Genomic DNA, 15,980 nt, shown 5'->3' on the forward strand with positions numbered 1-15,980 from the left:
TACTCGGTTGCTGCATGTAACTGTTTTCCTAGCACCACCTTGGAAGTAAGCTAAATCAAGAACACAAACATTTGGATCGAAATTTAAATTGCATGTTAGAACTCACTTGAGGTTGGCGGTGGTTGAGCATCAACACCACCAGCCAAGTACATGAGGTTCTTTTGGAAAATGGCTTGCATATATTATTAAGTTTAGGCAAGACAACATAATAAAATGTTAAAATGAAAAAGACAGTTTCAAATGGTTTGTCGAATAGAAATGAGATCTGATTTGTACATAGCATTTTAATCTGTGTAAGCGATACATATTACTACCCAAAATCACGTCAACGATACCAAAAGTGTTTCACTTACAGACAACATTTTAGTAAACAGATTTTGGAAGATTTCTTTTTGGAACTATCACCCTGAGATAATCATCAGAGATCTGATGATAGAACCAAAACCAAAATCAGCAAGTACAGAACTAAAAACCATAATCATGACAAAGCATACAACAAACACACAGATCATCATTAACAGGATTCCTACTTCTTCTGCCAATATTTCATGGGTCTTTATTGCAGTTAGCCAAAAATCAGGGACACCCTTTTCTGGAAAAAAAAATTGAAAAATAATAAATTTGGTTCTTATGCACAGAAAAGAGAGGGGAAGCATATATGAAAAGCAGGGTTAAATTATATAGAAAGTATGTTAGGTGTCGTTTACCAAACGCTTATCCGGGTAAGCATTTACCAAATCACTTTATTTTACCGGATGAATATGACAAAGAATAAGAATCTTACCCGGTAAGAGCAAAGGTAGTAATCGAGAGTCTTACCCGGTAAGTGAGGAGGAGGACTCTTACCAAGGTTAGCGCTTACCGGGATAAATTATTGCACACAATGCATTTCAGTGAATAAAATCTTACCCGGTAAGTAAGCGATAGTGTTGAATTTTACCGGTAAGTGCTTACCAGGTAAGTGTTTAGGTAAACGACCCCTAATAGCATCACTATGTGTCTGGTCTGTCGCAGCTTCATCCTTCTCTCCAACTTCAACAACACCATTCACTATATCATATCTCTGTAGTTCCAAAACATAATAGTTTAGTATACACAATAGTATTTAGAGCAAATTCAACAACATCATTCACTTTATCATGTTCTGCCCATATTCAAGGCTGTTGCATCATACATACATTGGCTACAMTGTTAATAATAAAAGGAAGAATGACCAAAGATCATGTCCAAAGTCTTTGTCAGCAATTAATTAGGAAACCATTCTTATATATGGYAATAGTTCTATCTCTTTGTAGACAAGTATTTCTATCTCCTTTGTTCTCAACATCTTTTATTCCAAATTCCTATAGGCAGCTTGGGTAAAACATGRATATCCTCTCTATATAATTTTCAATCTACCAAAAACTTCTTGAACTCGTGAGCACTGATACGTCTTACAAACGATGTCTTGTGAGAGTGAGTTATAAAAATAAACCTTCTGATGTATATGTGTTAGATCTTGAAGTTCTACTATTACCCACATGCATCTTACTCCAGATGGATGGGAAGGGCAAGGTAGGCAAGCATTCAGAAACACATACAAACTTAGCTTTTTATGCCTTGTTTAGCYAGTTAAAAATGAAAAAGTGTTTTGTGACAAAACATTTAAGGTTTGAAAAGCATTTCTTCCCTACTGTTCGTTTTCTTTATGACAATATTATTCAAGTGTCAATTAACTTAGGGTTTGTTTACTTAATTGTTTACCCGGTAAGCACTTACCGATAGGAGTCAACACTATGATTTATTTTAATGCGTAAGATCTTAATATATCAAAACATATTGAATGCAACAATTTAGTGGGTAAGAGTCGTCATCATCACTTACCGGGTAAGACTCTCCATCATTCTCATTGCCCTTACCCGGTAAGATTCTTGACCCTCCTTATGTTCATCCGATGAGGAAATTTATCCGGTAAGTACTTATCAAGTAAGTGTTTAGTAAACGACCCCTTAGATCTGTTTGTACTTTTCAAAACTGCCTATTACTTCTTCGGTTCTCTTATTCATTTTCACAGTTCACCAATCTTCTTCCCCTCCCATTGTAAGATGTGGCACTTGGAAGTGACATCATGAGAAATGGGATGCTAAAAAGGTAAATTTTCTGAAAATTTCATTAGGCAAGCAAGTAGCCCGCATAGTCAAACAAACTAAAGATCCCACGAATAAATGATTTTGCTGACCTATATCCCTCCCCATCCCATTAATTTTAAAAAAGAACATCCTACAAATGCAGCATGCAATGTAAACACAGTAACAGGACAATGACCATATGTCAATCCGACAATGACCAGACATAAGAAAACTCGTATACCTTTGAATACAATGGCTCGTACAGTTTCTGGTATTTCAATTCCAATGTTGCTCTTTCTACAAATGATAAAACATCATAAGCCTTTAGACATTTGCAATTGATAAAACACTTCCACTCTATGTTTCTAACATAGAGTGGAAGTGTTGTTTTTTACCTAAGGAACTTTTTACATTTGGAACAAAAAGATGAAAGCTCAATATGTCCAGAACTTGACACTCCATGTCCGGTACCTGATAAGTAAAAGGTAGTCGTTAGCCTTTAGACTTACACAATTTGGTTTTCAGAATGCTCAATATCTCTTGCCTCATTTACAAGACCTACCTAAGCTTATATTGTCATATGCTAGAAGTATTAAAGTAAATCTATAGTAGTAGCAGTAAGTGAATGTACCTCTTGTCTAGTGTAGGTGCTGTCCGTGATGAAACAGAAGTCCTCAACACATGGAGAACTAATTTTTCCGTACTTCCTTAAATAATCAGATAGATATACCACTAGATTCTAGGAAGATAAAAAAAAATACTCAAATCAACTGTATAATGAATAAAGTTTTCCTAGGGGTTCCGTCACCTTTTTCCAAAAATACCAACTGTATAATAAGATGGACGCAAGTGAAAGTGGAGGGAATATATAGAGGGGACAATGTTATTGGAACACACACAAAACATATTTTGATGATTTCAGGAATCTTTTAACTTTTAAGTAGACATAAGTGAAATATCAATGTAGAAGCCATTTTCAATGAAAATAACTTAACTAAAAAACCACCAAAATCATGCATTGTACTTCAAACGACATTGGAAATCTGTTTGTAAAATTGAGATGTTTTTCTTAACYAAAATCCGGCTCCATCAAAAGGAGAATTAAGAATCCAAAGATTTGATGTACCAGTTGAAAAATATTATGAAAGCCTTTATCCGGTTCGTTTATCTTTCTTTTCTAGTTTATTGTTTTTGAAATTCTAATGAATATATTGTGTCTGTTACGGAGATATAAACTGCATCTATGTATAACATCCATCTGATCAGACAAACAGACTCATAAAAAATAGAATTGAAAGAGAATAATACCTTATTGCAGCCAGGAACAAGTTCTTGAAGCAATTTCATTCTCTCGCTGATCCTTTCTCTCCGAACCTAAATGGAATGGATGAAATCAAACCCCTATGAATTTGATCATTCTAAAAAGTCTGTAATGGAAATGGACAATACTTGTTTATACCATTTCTGCAAGGCTGTGACTGTTTGTAGTCTGACCTCTTTTGGTTCTCATATGAATGTAGTTGTTGTCTTTAGTAGGACCTCCTCCTCCACTATCAATAGAATTCTCTTTTGCTTGTTTTTCCATTTGATTCCCCCTTCAATTGGCTTCAATTCTCTGTTTCTTTTCATCATTTCTTTCTTCTCTTTTACCATTCTACAACCAATCAAGAACCAACAAACTTGTCAAAACACATTCAAAAAAATTTAAATTTCTGCAATRAAATARMGGGATACATACAGTAATGGGGTTGAATTGAGGATGAGGGGATTTTCTTTTGTCTCTGCTATTAGGTGATGAAGAACCCCACATTCAGGATTAAGGTTACCAAAGGGATTCACCTTTTATGAGAAACTGYCACTTCCAAAAGACCCAACTTTTATGAGAACATTTGGAGCAATGAGAGTTGTCTTGGGAAGATAATCTTCTCAGAGGAGTGTGAATGTAGCACTGTTAACTTGTACATGAGGCATAAATTATTGTTTTTAAGACTTTATGCATAAAGAAGTAGCATCATCTTATGCATTGAAGATTGTTTTTGAGACATTTATCAAATCTGATTTATAAGATTATATAGATATAGATAAGCTCAAAGAAAGCTACCCAAAAAGTTGCCAAACATGGCCTTGATCTATCATTTTACGGACTTATCATTTTTCTTGTATGGAATACGGTGTAATTAATTTACGTTTTCACTTTCCAACCTATGAAAATATAACAAATTTGTTGAACCGAATACATACGGCTGAAACAGGACTGATACTTAATACCTAAATGGCTGATTTCTTACATTTATACATTCTTCATTTGTGTTGATATCCATATATTTAATGAGACTGAAGGCAAAAATGCCATTAAATTACCCAATAGACCTAAGATCAGAATATGTTCTTATCATTAATGAATCGAAACCCAGTAAGAAAAAAAGGAATATTTGACATCGACCCAGTTACGACTGCAGCACAATTATGATTGTTCATCAACAAAAGTCGAAATGGTTTTACCTTCAACAAGAAATTACAAAAACCCTACCTAATGTGTGTCTTATCTTCAATGAATCGAAACCCTGCAAAAAAATGAGAGAAATAGATTACCTCCTCTGTTTGAAGTTTGTTGAGGATGACATACGCTAATGGATTGAAAATATAGATGAAATATATATGCATCTCTGTTGGAACCGATGAAATCGAATTTGGGTTTGGGATTTCATCAAAGTCTGTTTTCATCAAAGTCTGTTGGTGATGAAATCGATTTGGGTTTAGGGATAGGAGAGAGTTTTGAGATGAGATCGATTTTGGGGGAATTTGGGTTAGCGATTTCATCACAATCTGTTGGCGATGGTTTAGGGATAGGAGAGATTTGATAAATCGAATTTGGGTTAGGGATTTCATCAAAGTCTRTTATACGGATTTAGGGAGATTGGCGATGGTTTAGGGATAGGAGAGATTTTGAGATGAAATCGAATTTGGGTTAGGGATTTCACCAAAATCGGTTGGATTAGGTTCAGGGATGATAGTATGCTTTAGTAGGTTGTACTTAAAGCAATAGAAGTTGTTTTTAAGAGTTTAAGAGATTAAGAGTTTAAGAGTTTTAGCCAAATGCATTATAAGATAGTATAGATATAACACGGGGCGACGGGTATATATATTTATAACACATGCATATATGTGCATATAATACAAATCGCGGTTAGCAACCACAACATATGTATATATATATATATATATACAAACAACACATATGCATACATGCATACATACGACATCGACATATAAAAATATGTACATATAACACATATACATACATACGTACGACATCGACGTATATATATATATATATACAAACAACACATATACATACATACATACTTATTTTCTTGAATTTTATGTGTTATATTTTTATATTTATGTATCGTATATATATATATATATATATATATATATGCATGTGTTNNTATATATATATATATATATGCATGCATGTGTTATTATAAGTATATATACCCGTTATATATATATATATATGCATGCATGTGTTATTATAAGTATATATACCCGTTAGCCCGTGTTATATACATATATGTTTACACGACGTTGTATGTGTTATATATATATACCCGTCGGTCAATTATATATACACGATGTGTACTAGTTGCTAACCACGATTGGATGGATGAATATATGTTTAAACGTATGTGTATATGTGAATGTATATCATTTTCCCTCACGACGGGTATATATATACTTATAACACATGCATATATCGCGGTTAGCAACCACAATATATATATATATATATATATATATACACACACACACACAAAAACAACACATGACATGCATACATACGATATCAACACATAAAAATGAGAAAATAGGAAAAATAGAAAAATCCCTCGCTGATCCCTCGCAAATCAGCGAGGGATCAGCGAGGGATTTTGCAGAAAAACTTCCCTCACAAATTAGCGAGAGATCAGCGAGGGAATGATTTTTTTGGTAATTTCCCTCGCAGATCAGCGAGGGAACAGCGAGGGAATGAGTTTTTTGGGATTTCCCTCGCTGATCAGCGAGGGAAATTTTCCCTCGCAGATCAGCGAGGGATCAGCGAGGGAATGAGTTTTTTGGGATTTCCCTCGCTAATCTTTCGCTGATCTGCGAGGGAAAATTTCCCTTGCTGATATTCGTCGTTGATACATGGTTTTCTAGTAGTGTTAGTGTTTACATATCATAATTTTTTTTTTCATCTAAGATTAGTATTTAATTGAATGAACATTTTTTTATTTCATAATGTGTTTATGAATTACATTTTAGATGCATTTTTTGTTTCCAAAAACGCCAAAAAAATCCTAGTTGTAAAACAAATATATGGTAATACACCATAAATTCTAGCTTTAGATGAAAAAGTCCTCACAATTTTATGGGTTCTCAAATGATTAATTTCTCTCCCTCTCTCACACACACACACATATATATATATATATATATATATTTATATATATATATATATATATATATATAATCGGGTACAAATGAGAACAACACATATTTTAGAGAATAAGAAAATTGTCGAATCATATATATGTGATTTTATACTAACATCACGTACAAAATTACATGTGATTCAAACGACTTTGCCTCATGACCTGAAGACGCAGCCAAAGTCGCACGCACCTTCTTTTGACCGTTCATGTAAAATCATATGATTTTTCACGTACTTTGTCCGTTTTCGTATTCTCTTAATAGTTAGTATTCTCGTTTGATCCCCCCTCTCATTCTCTCCCTCTCCCTCTCTCTCTCTCTCTCTATATATATATATATATATATATATATATATATATATGGTTGGGTTCAAGTGAGAAACATAGCTAAGTTGAGAAGCGTAAGAATGAATCTTCACCCTTAGATTAAGACGAGATGCACCAAGATGCACTGGATCAATCCCCGTATCAAGCATGATTCATGAGTGAGTTTTAGATTAAAATGATCAATGGTCAAGATCCCTTCTTATGCTTCTCACATTAACTCTCTTTCACACACGACTATTCTCCTATATATATATATATATACACACACACACACACGAAGAATTGTGTGAGAATATGAGTTAAGATGAGAAGTGTAAGAAGGGATTTAGATCACCCATGAATTGCGTTTTAGAAGAGCATCTATCTTGACGAACGAATATTAACGATGTTGAACAAGCACATTTTCTTAACGAGTGAACATGAACATAAAAATCTCGTTTGTTTACCGTTCATGTTCGTTCGTTTCGTTTATAGTGTGTTTTTGTGTTTTTTTAAATCATATATGTCTATTACATTGAAGCAAACTATACTCGTTTATATGACACATTTATAAAATTTAGGTTCGGCTCCCTCGTTTAAAAAGCTTGTGTTCCGTCTCTGGAAACAATGATTTTTGTTTAAAGTTCATTAGGCTATTTTTCATAATGGTAAATGAACGAGATAGTTAAGAAATGTGATAATTATGTGAATGAAATAATTAAGAAATATAATAATTAAGTGAATCAGATAATTAATTAAGGAATGCAATCGCAATATACAAAAAAGAAAAGCAGAGAATACCCCATTTAGCACAATTTGCACTAATTATACGTTTAACAAAAACAGCGCCTATTATTGCCCTATATGTTACATGATTTAGATCCAAATTAACCATCCATTTGAATTTCATCCATATCCATGATCGGGATTCCCGATCTTTTTAGTTATCTGAAGAAATTAAAGAAAACAGGAAGAAGATGGAGTTGAATATGTAGATTGAAATTTTGAGAAATGTTGACATGTTTTGGCAATGGTTTATTACCCTATAATGCATTGGAAGATCTTGACAGAAATTAGGAAGCAAACCATTACCATCTTTGAGGAGTAGCAAGGAAGTTTGAACAACAATGAGAAAGATGATTTGTTCCAACCAACGAAGAACAAGAATTAGATTGGTGGGACGATTAAGGAGAAAGTAAGTGGGTTTACCTGTTTATCGTCTAGGCGATCTTTTTTTCACTTAATATACCCTTCAATGTATCTCATTATCATATGTATTAGTGTAGGTGTGCACATTGTGGTAACATCTTATTAGTAAAGACTGTGATAATTCCAGGCATCACTTTGCGCACAAATACGAGACACTTTTGAAACCTATTGTGTGATGTGTTTCTAGATTAAGTTGAAAACATAAACTATTTGTATCATCCATTTGGGTACTTAAGCCATAATCTATCTATATATATATATATATTAAAGGAGAAACCACTAAATATGATGTGGCTTCTGCTAAAAGCTAGAAACTCTTATTATTATTTTGCTCCTTTATCCTTCTTTAAGCTTTTGTTGTTCTAATTTTCCACTTTAATTTCTCATCAACATTGATTATTAATTTATTTTTGCATTTAACGCCGTTCCCTTCGTTTTCCCTAACTCCACCATCTCCCAATCGTTTCATTTTTCATGAGTTTATGGTTCTCTCCATATATCAAATCGAATTCTCCATCAAAATGGAATTAACAATCTTCATGTTTTAGTATAGTTTGTATGTGTTATGTTGTTTCACTTTTGTAGAATTTCCTTCCGACCTATCTGTACCGTTGTTCATCATACATAAATTTTCTAAGTAACATCATCATGAATTTGTAAAACTTTTTAGTTTCTATTTCTTTTATGTTTAAATTCTTTATGTCTTTCATCTTAAATTGAATGCCCTATCAAAATGGTATTAACGACTTTCATGTTTTATCGAGTTTATATGTGTTTTATTTTTTGTCTTTTATAGAATTGTTTTCCAGCTGATCAGTACCATTGTTTATCCTACATATATTTTCTAAGTAACATCATCTTCGTAGTGGCTCCCTTCCATGCCTCATTTCATAGGGAACCTCAAAGTGACTCTTCCTTGCTCAAGTTTCCGTTGACTTTTAGTTTTCATTTGTTTTATGTTTAAATTCTTTACGTTTTTCATCTTAAATCAGATGCTCCATCAAAATGGAATTAACATCTTTCATTTGTCTATCAAGTTTGTATGTGTTTTATTGTTTCTCTTTTGTAAAATTTATTTCCGCCACATCAGTACCGTTGTTCATTCTACATAAATTTTCTAGGTAACATCCTCATGAGTGTGTCAAACCTTTTAGTTTCCATTTGTTTTATGTTTAAATTGTTTCTCATCCTTCCTCCACTAAATCATTTATAAGCTACAATAAAATGCTCCATCAAAATGGAATTTACAACTAACATGTTTTATTAATTTTGTAAGTATTTTGTTGTTTTTCTTTTATAGAATTTTTTTCCGGCCCACACCATTGTTCATCCTGCATAAATCTTATAGGTAACATTTATGTTTAATTTTATACTTTTTTGTGAGTTATATGTTGTTGATATGTGTATATGTGTGTGTTTCTTTCTGATCAGTACTAATGTTTTTTCTTCATAAAGAGTTTCCATACAACTTTTTATATCTTGTGTGTATTATATAGTGTTGTTAACAGGTTTTTGGTTTTTTATTCGAATATTTATTTACAATCGTTACCTTTGTCTTTTTCTCTCTTATACTTTCTAATTGATATTTACAATGGTATCATAATTGTTCTTTTTCCGTCAAAATTCTTAAATAATTTTTATGCTTGCATGTATTGTATGTGTGTATATAATAATAAATTGATTATGATAAGGAACAACCACATCCAATGATGTGACACAGTGGTGTAGTACAAATTGTGGCTATGAATTTTCTCAAAATTTTGATTTTCTAAAATGTTTAATATGTAAATGACTTCTCCACCTTTAAATGAAATATGTGTGTTTCATTATTAGACTGGGTTTTTTGTGGTTTCTCATTCATGGGTTTAACCTATGACTGTTTATTTGCTCCTTCCTTTAAATCCTTTTTAATACTCAAACCCTTGAAATTCACTTGGTATGGATGAAAATGAGGCAAAAGGCACTTGAGGAATAGACATGGAAGAAGTTCATTGAGAAGTAGGCATATCAAAGAATTCAAAATTAGTAAGAAGAATACCTTCAATCACAAACATTCTGAACATGCACGTAGTCATAATCTTCTCCAAGAAAAGTGGGCCAACAAGTTCATGTAATCTTTTTGTTATGTATTCTTCCAATGTGATTGATTAAAGTTGTTGACATGTATATAAGGGAGTATGCAAGTAAATGTCATAATGTTATATTTTTTTGTTTAACTCCGAGTATAGAATGAGAGATTTTAACAATAAATATCACTCTCTGTGGAATTTTCTGCCTACTTTTTTCATCATATGTTGAATTAATTATTTGAGTTTTTTAAACATGGAATTGCTTTCTACTATGAAGTTATAATCTGATTATTGAAGTTGTAGAATTATGATAAATTGAGCATTTTATTACGATTATAGAGTTATCCTACTAATGGATTGTAGCTATCATTATTTATGATTATGTTGCCCTCATATATTAATGTATAGTGATCTCTCAGGTGCATGCGAAAAATCTAAATGTGCACAAATTACAGTCCAAGCCAAAGACCTTTGCAAGAGAAGAAATGATATTTGATGTTATTATTCTTAGTTACTTTTGTATATCATATTTATATTTGAAGATAAAATCATTCAATTTCATGACTTTGGTTGTTTATCCTTTGGAAGGAGGGGATTTGATCTTTATCGAATGGGGAAAATGAGAATATTAGTTGTTAGAAAAAAGGGACACCGTAGCATTTTTGTATGTATATTTAAGGATGAACCGCCAACATTAAGGTTTTTCCAAGTATCAGAATCCCAATATGTAGTAAACATTGAAGTAATTAAATTATTCATCTTATTTTGTAACAACCAAATTTTGTTATTAATGATGTATATAAACGAGTACATTAGAAAAAATGTAAGCAAATTGTAGAAATATACACAATACTATATACAAAACTGGGTAATAATACCGCATTTGTGTGGTGCATTTAAATATTTTATGGAAATATGTGTAGGGTATAAATTGATATATTTATGACAGAAAAATCTCCATTATACATCTTATTATTATAATCAATAGTCTCACTTTTTTTTTATTATCATTTTGAGCCAATTACAAAGTTTGATATAAGGAATATTTGATAGATAAAAATTATTATTTAAGTATATATATTTTAAAAAACTAACGGACGATGATGAGATGATTTCATATAAAATATAATATATTTTCTTATTAGTTTAATATATAATATTTGATCATCGACCCATTTAACTTCAATATTTTCTAAAGAATTTATCGTCACCGTGCAACGTGCGGTGCCGAACACTAGTTTTTATAATGCTAATATGTTTTCCTACTATCATGTTTTAAGTGTCTCTCTCTCTCTCTCTCTCTATATATATATATATATATATATATATACATACACACACATATGGTATTAACTTTGTGAACAAATCACAAACATTCATCTTGAAAATCAATCGATTATATTTATCATGACATTTATTAAATAACTAAGGAGGCGTTTGGTTCGCAAAATATTTTTGGATGTAATGGAATCTGTTAAAAGAATTTGACTTTAAAGTAATTGGAATAGAATTTTGTCAGGTTTAACCATATGTTTGATTGACAGACATTAAAATGGAATCTATTAAGAAATTAAAATATGTCTGTTTGGTTCACAGAGAATTCGAATGAAATATTGATAAATGACCAAAATGTCATTTTTGAAAATTTTAAATTTTTAAAACCAAAAATACTTTAACAAAATAATTATTTAATGTGTAAAACAATATAAAATATACAACCCAAATATAACCATAAACCAAACGATGTAACTAAACCAATATTAAAATTGTCTCAAATAGCTAATTCTTTATCATGTGAAATAGCTAATCCGGTGGTGGTCAGTGGTGGTTCAGATCGGCGGTGTTCGACCATGGTTCAGATCGACGATGGTTCAGATCGGTGGTGGTCTACGATGGTGCAGATCTGTGGTGGTCCAAATGGCGGTGATCGGTAGTGGTTCGGATCGGTCATGGTCCGTGGTGGTTCAGATTGATAGTGGTCCACGGTGGTTCAGATTGGTGATGATCCACGGCGGTTAGGCAGTGGTCGATAGTAGTTTAAATCTATGGTGGTCCGTGGTGGTTTAGTTGGCGGTGATCGGAGGTGGTTTAGATCGGCGGTACTTCAGATCGGGGGTGGTTCAGATTGTTGGTTGTTCAGATGGTGGTCGGCGGTGGTTCAGATCGGCGATGGCTGATTGGTAATTCAAATCTGTAGTAGTCGTCGGTTATCGATGGTGGTTCAAATCGGTGGTGGTTTGTGGTGGTTCATATGGTGATGATCGATGGTGGTTCAGATCGACAAGTGGTTCAGATTGGTGGTGGTTCAAATTAACGGTGGTCGGCAGTGTGTGACACTCCATCCCATTTTTGCATAAAACTCACATATTTCATATAACATGAAATACAAATAATATACATTGGTCCCAAATACAATAATCTCATTACTATTAAAAGTAGCTACAAACTTTTTCTCACAAAGTACATGAYWTGAAATACGACTTTACAAGTTCATGTATAAATTCAGCTTCCACAAAATCCATGTTCATCATAAACACAGATGTAAAGTTATAACACTTCAATTTACATCTTCCATTCCCTTTACCTTCTTGATGTAGCCGACCCATAATGCACATTTTTTAAAACAAAATGAGGTGTAGACCATAAGGTCTCTTGAGTAATACCTTGATAGCTATAACAAGGTGAAAAATCACCAAAACACTTTTAGAAAGTCAATCTTTGAAAAGACAATATGTAAATAACATTTATTGCATAAAATCTCATTTTATTGCATCATATAGATGAGACAACCAATTCCTCGCATCACAAGAATGATATAACTCATTTCATCGCATCAAACAACTATGATAACACATTTTGTCAGACTACAAGGATGCGATCACCCATCTTGTCGTATCAAACAGATGCGATAACACAACTCATTGCACTAAACAGATGCGATAAACCTCACTTGTCACACCACACTAATGCGAGAAATATATTTATCGCACCAAGCTTATGCGATAAACACAATTCCTCGCATCATAGAGATGTGATAACCCATTTCCTCGCATCACACTGATGTGATATAATCAATCTCATCGCATCAATAGATGCGATAACATTAACACATATAATCAAAATATCATCCTTCACAAATTCATTGAGTATGCCACCTTTATCCCAATATACATCTCTCCTGATTAAGCCACCTTTATTTCAAAATATACACATCTCCTGATTATGCCACCCTTATTTCAAAATATACACCTCTCCGAATTATGTCACCCTTATATAAAAATATACACCTCTCCTTATTATGTCACCCTTATTCCAGTTAGTTGATAATAATATATCAGAACCCAAGTTATGCTAACATATAACAAACAGTTAAGTCTAAAGATATCAAATTTCAAAAACCCAGAAGAAGGTTCCTTACCAAAAGGGTTTTAAATAATGCTTTGAAAAAGAAAAAAAAAACTCATCTTGAATTCACAAATAGATGGAAGACTTTAAACCAACAATAAAAATCAGATAAGAACACTTAATTTCTTCTTCATCTTCTTTTGTGTTGCTGAACACTTAATTTCTTCTTCCTCTTCTTTTGTGTTGCTTGAACCCAGGGACCAAGAAAAATAACACACCAACTATTCTTACTCTTCTCTCAAATAGCAATTAAAAGTAAAAGAAGAATAGAAAATAACATATATATATATATATATATATATATATATATATATATATATATAGAGGGAAGATCAAATGTTAACCAACAATTTTGTGTTAACTTTGAAACCCCTCTCAACCAATCAAATTCATTCATTATTGTAGGTTGATGTCTTGTTAACTTTTTACTTCCAAGGGTATTTTAGTAATTTGGTTACATATGTAACCCCCAAACGATTAATGGGGGGTTACAAGAAATCATATCCTAAAAAATAATCATTCATTTAATTAATATATTTCTTGTTAGTATTCATCATCCATGTTCATTATTGTATGAGGTTACAAAAAATCATATCCCAAAAAATAATCATTCATTTAAGTAATATCTTTCTATTTAGTATTCATCTTCTATGTTCACCATTGTATGAGTTTTAAATCACATAAGAAACACGGTAGTAATGATATTCGGCGTCGATCAAGCTAATATGATAAACGTAAAGGAAAAGAAATCGACAACATCGCGGAGATTACAATGGTTTTTGAAGACAATCCGAGTTCGAGGTCGGGAAATCATGAAATCAACCAAACCGAATGTCTTGGTAATAGATTTTTATTTCTTTTAGATTTATATTGATCGAAAGTACGTTCATTACGATGTGTTGTGTTTTTTATTGTTCATCTCATATTATTTATATGATATTCTGTCACCATGGTGCATTTTCATCTCACGTATAAAAATCGTTAAATACGAGTGGTCAACTAATTATAAAATGCATTTATGTTTATATCTTGTTCACGTAAAGGAAAAGAAATCAACAACACCGCGGAGATTACAATGGTTTATGAAGACAATCCGAGTTCGAGGTCGGGAAATCATGAAATCAACCAAACCGAATGTCTTGGTAATAGATTTTTAATTTTTTTAGATTCATATTGATCGAAAGTACGTTCATTACGATGTGTTGTGTTTTTTATTGTTAATCTCATATTATTTCTATGATATTTCTATCACAATGGTGCATTTTCATCTCACGTATAAAAATCGTTAACTACGAGTGGTCAACGAATTATAAAATGCATTTATGTTTATATCTTGTTCACGTAAAGGAAAAGAAATCGACAACACCGTGGAGATTGCAATGGTTTATGAAGACAACCCGAGTTCGAGGTTGGGAAATCATGAAATCAACCAAACCAAATGTCTTGGTAATAGATTTTTAATTTTTTTAGATTTATATTGATCGATAGTACGTTCACTTACGACGTGTTGTGTTTTTTTTTGTTCATCTCACATTATTTTCTATGATATTCTCTCACCATGGTGCATTTTAATCTAACGTATAACAATCGTTAATTACGAGTGATTAACTAATTATATAATGCATGTATGTTTATATCGTGTACACGTAAAGGAAAAGAAATCAACAACACCGCGGAAATCATGAAATCAACCAAACCGAATGTCTTGGTAATAGATTTTTATTTTTTTTAGATTCATATTGTTTGAAAGTATGTTCATTACAATGTGTTGTCTTTTTTATTGTTCATGTTTCTGTATATATATATATATATATATATATATATACGGTCCTTGTTCATGGTTAACATTCGTTCATTTGGTAATGTCAACATACATGTTTATATACATGGCTATTGTTCACGTTCATGATTTGTGCATGTGCATGTACATAGATTCGGTGTTCTTGTTCACGTTCATGTTCACGATGTGTTGTGTTTTTTTTTCATCTCATATTATTTTCTATGATATTCTCTCACCATGGTGCATTTTAATCTAACGTATAGAAATCGTTAATTACGATTGGTTAACTAATTATATAATACATGTATGTTCACATCTTGTTCCCGTAAAGTAAAAGAAATCGACAACACCGCGGAGATTACAATGGTTTATGAAGACAATCCGAGTTCGAGGTCGGGAAGCAGGGCCGGCCCTGGGCATAGGCCAAAGGGGCGACGGCCCAGGGCATCAAAAGTGGAGAGGGCATCAAAAAATTTTAAGCCCAATATATGTATTAGGTTCAGTTTGGGCCAAATTTTTTTTATTACCGTTAGTCCATATCCATCATCGAATTTCACGATTCATCCTCATTCCTCAATCGCTATCGCTCGCTCTCGCCTCTCGCTCCCGCCCTCGCTCTCGCTCTCGC

General features: G+C 32.5%; 1 long non-coding RNA gene across 1 annotated transcript; it reads right to left on the reverse strand.

The window, feature by feature from the left end:
• Window positions 1–535: 535 nt before the first annotated feature.
• Window positions 536–2,396, reverse strand: LOC112501300. The gene is made up of 3 exons (XR_003067448.1): window positions 2,350–2,396; window positions 955–1,063; window positions 536–592 (listed from the first exon to the last, which is right to left on the reverse strand). It is a non-coding gene; the product is annotated as an uncharacterized LOC112501300 (long non-coding RNA).
• Window positions 2,397–15,980: the final 13,584 nt, after the last annotated feature.

This window comes from Cynara cardunculus (assembly GCF_001531365.2).
Source record: "Cynara cardunculus var. scolymus isolate 2C chromosome LG 17, CcrdV1, whole genome shotgun sequence".
Lineage (NCBI taxonomy): Eukaryota > Viridiplantae > Streptophyta > Magnoliopsida > Asterales > Asteraceae > Cynara > Cynara cardunculus.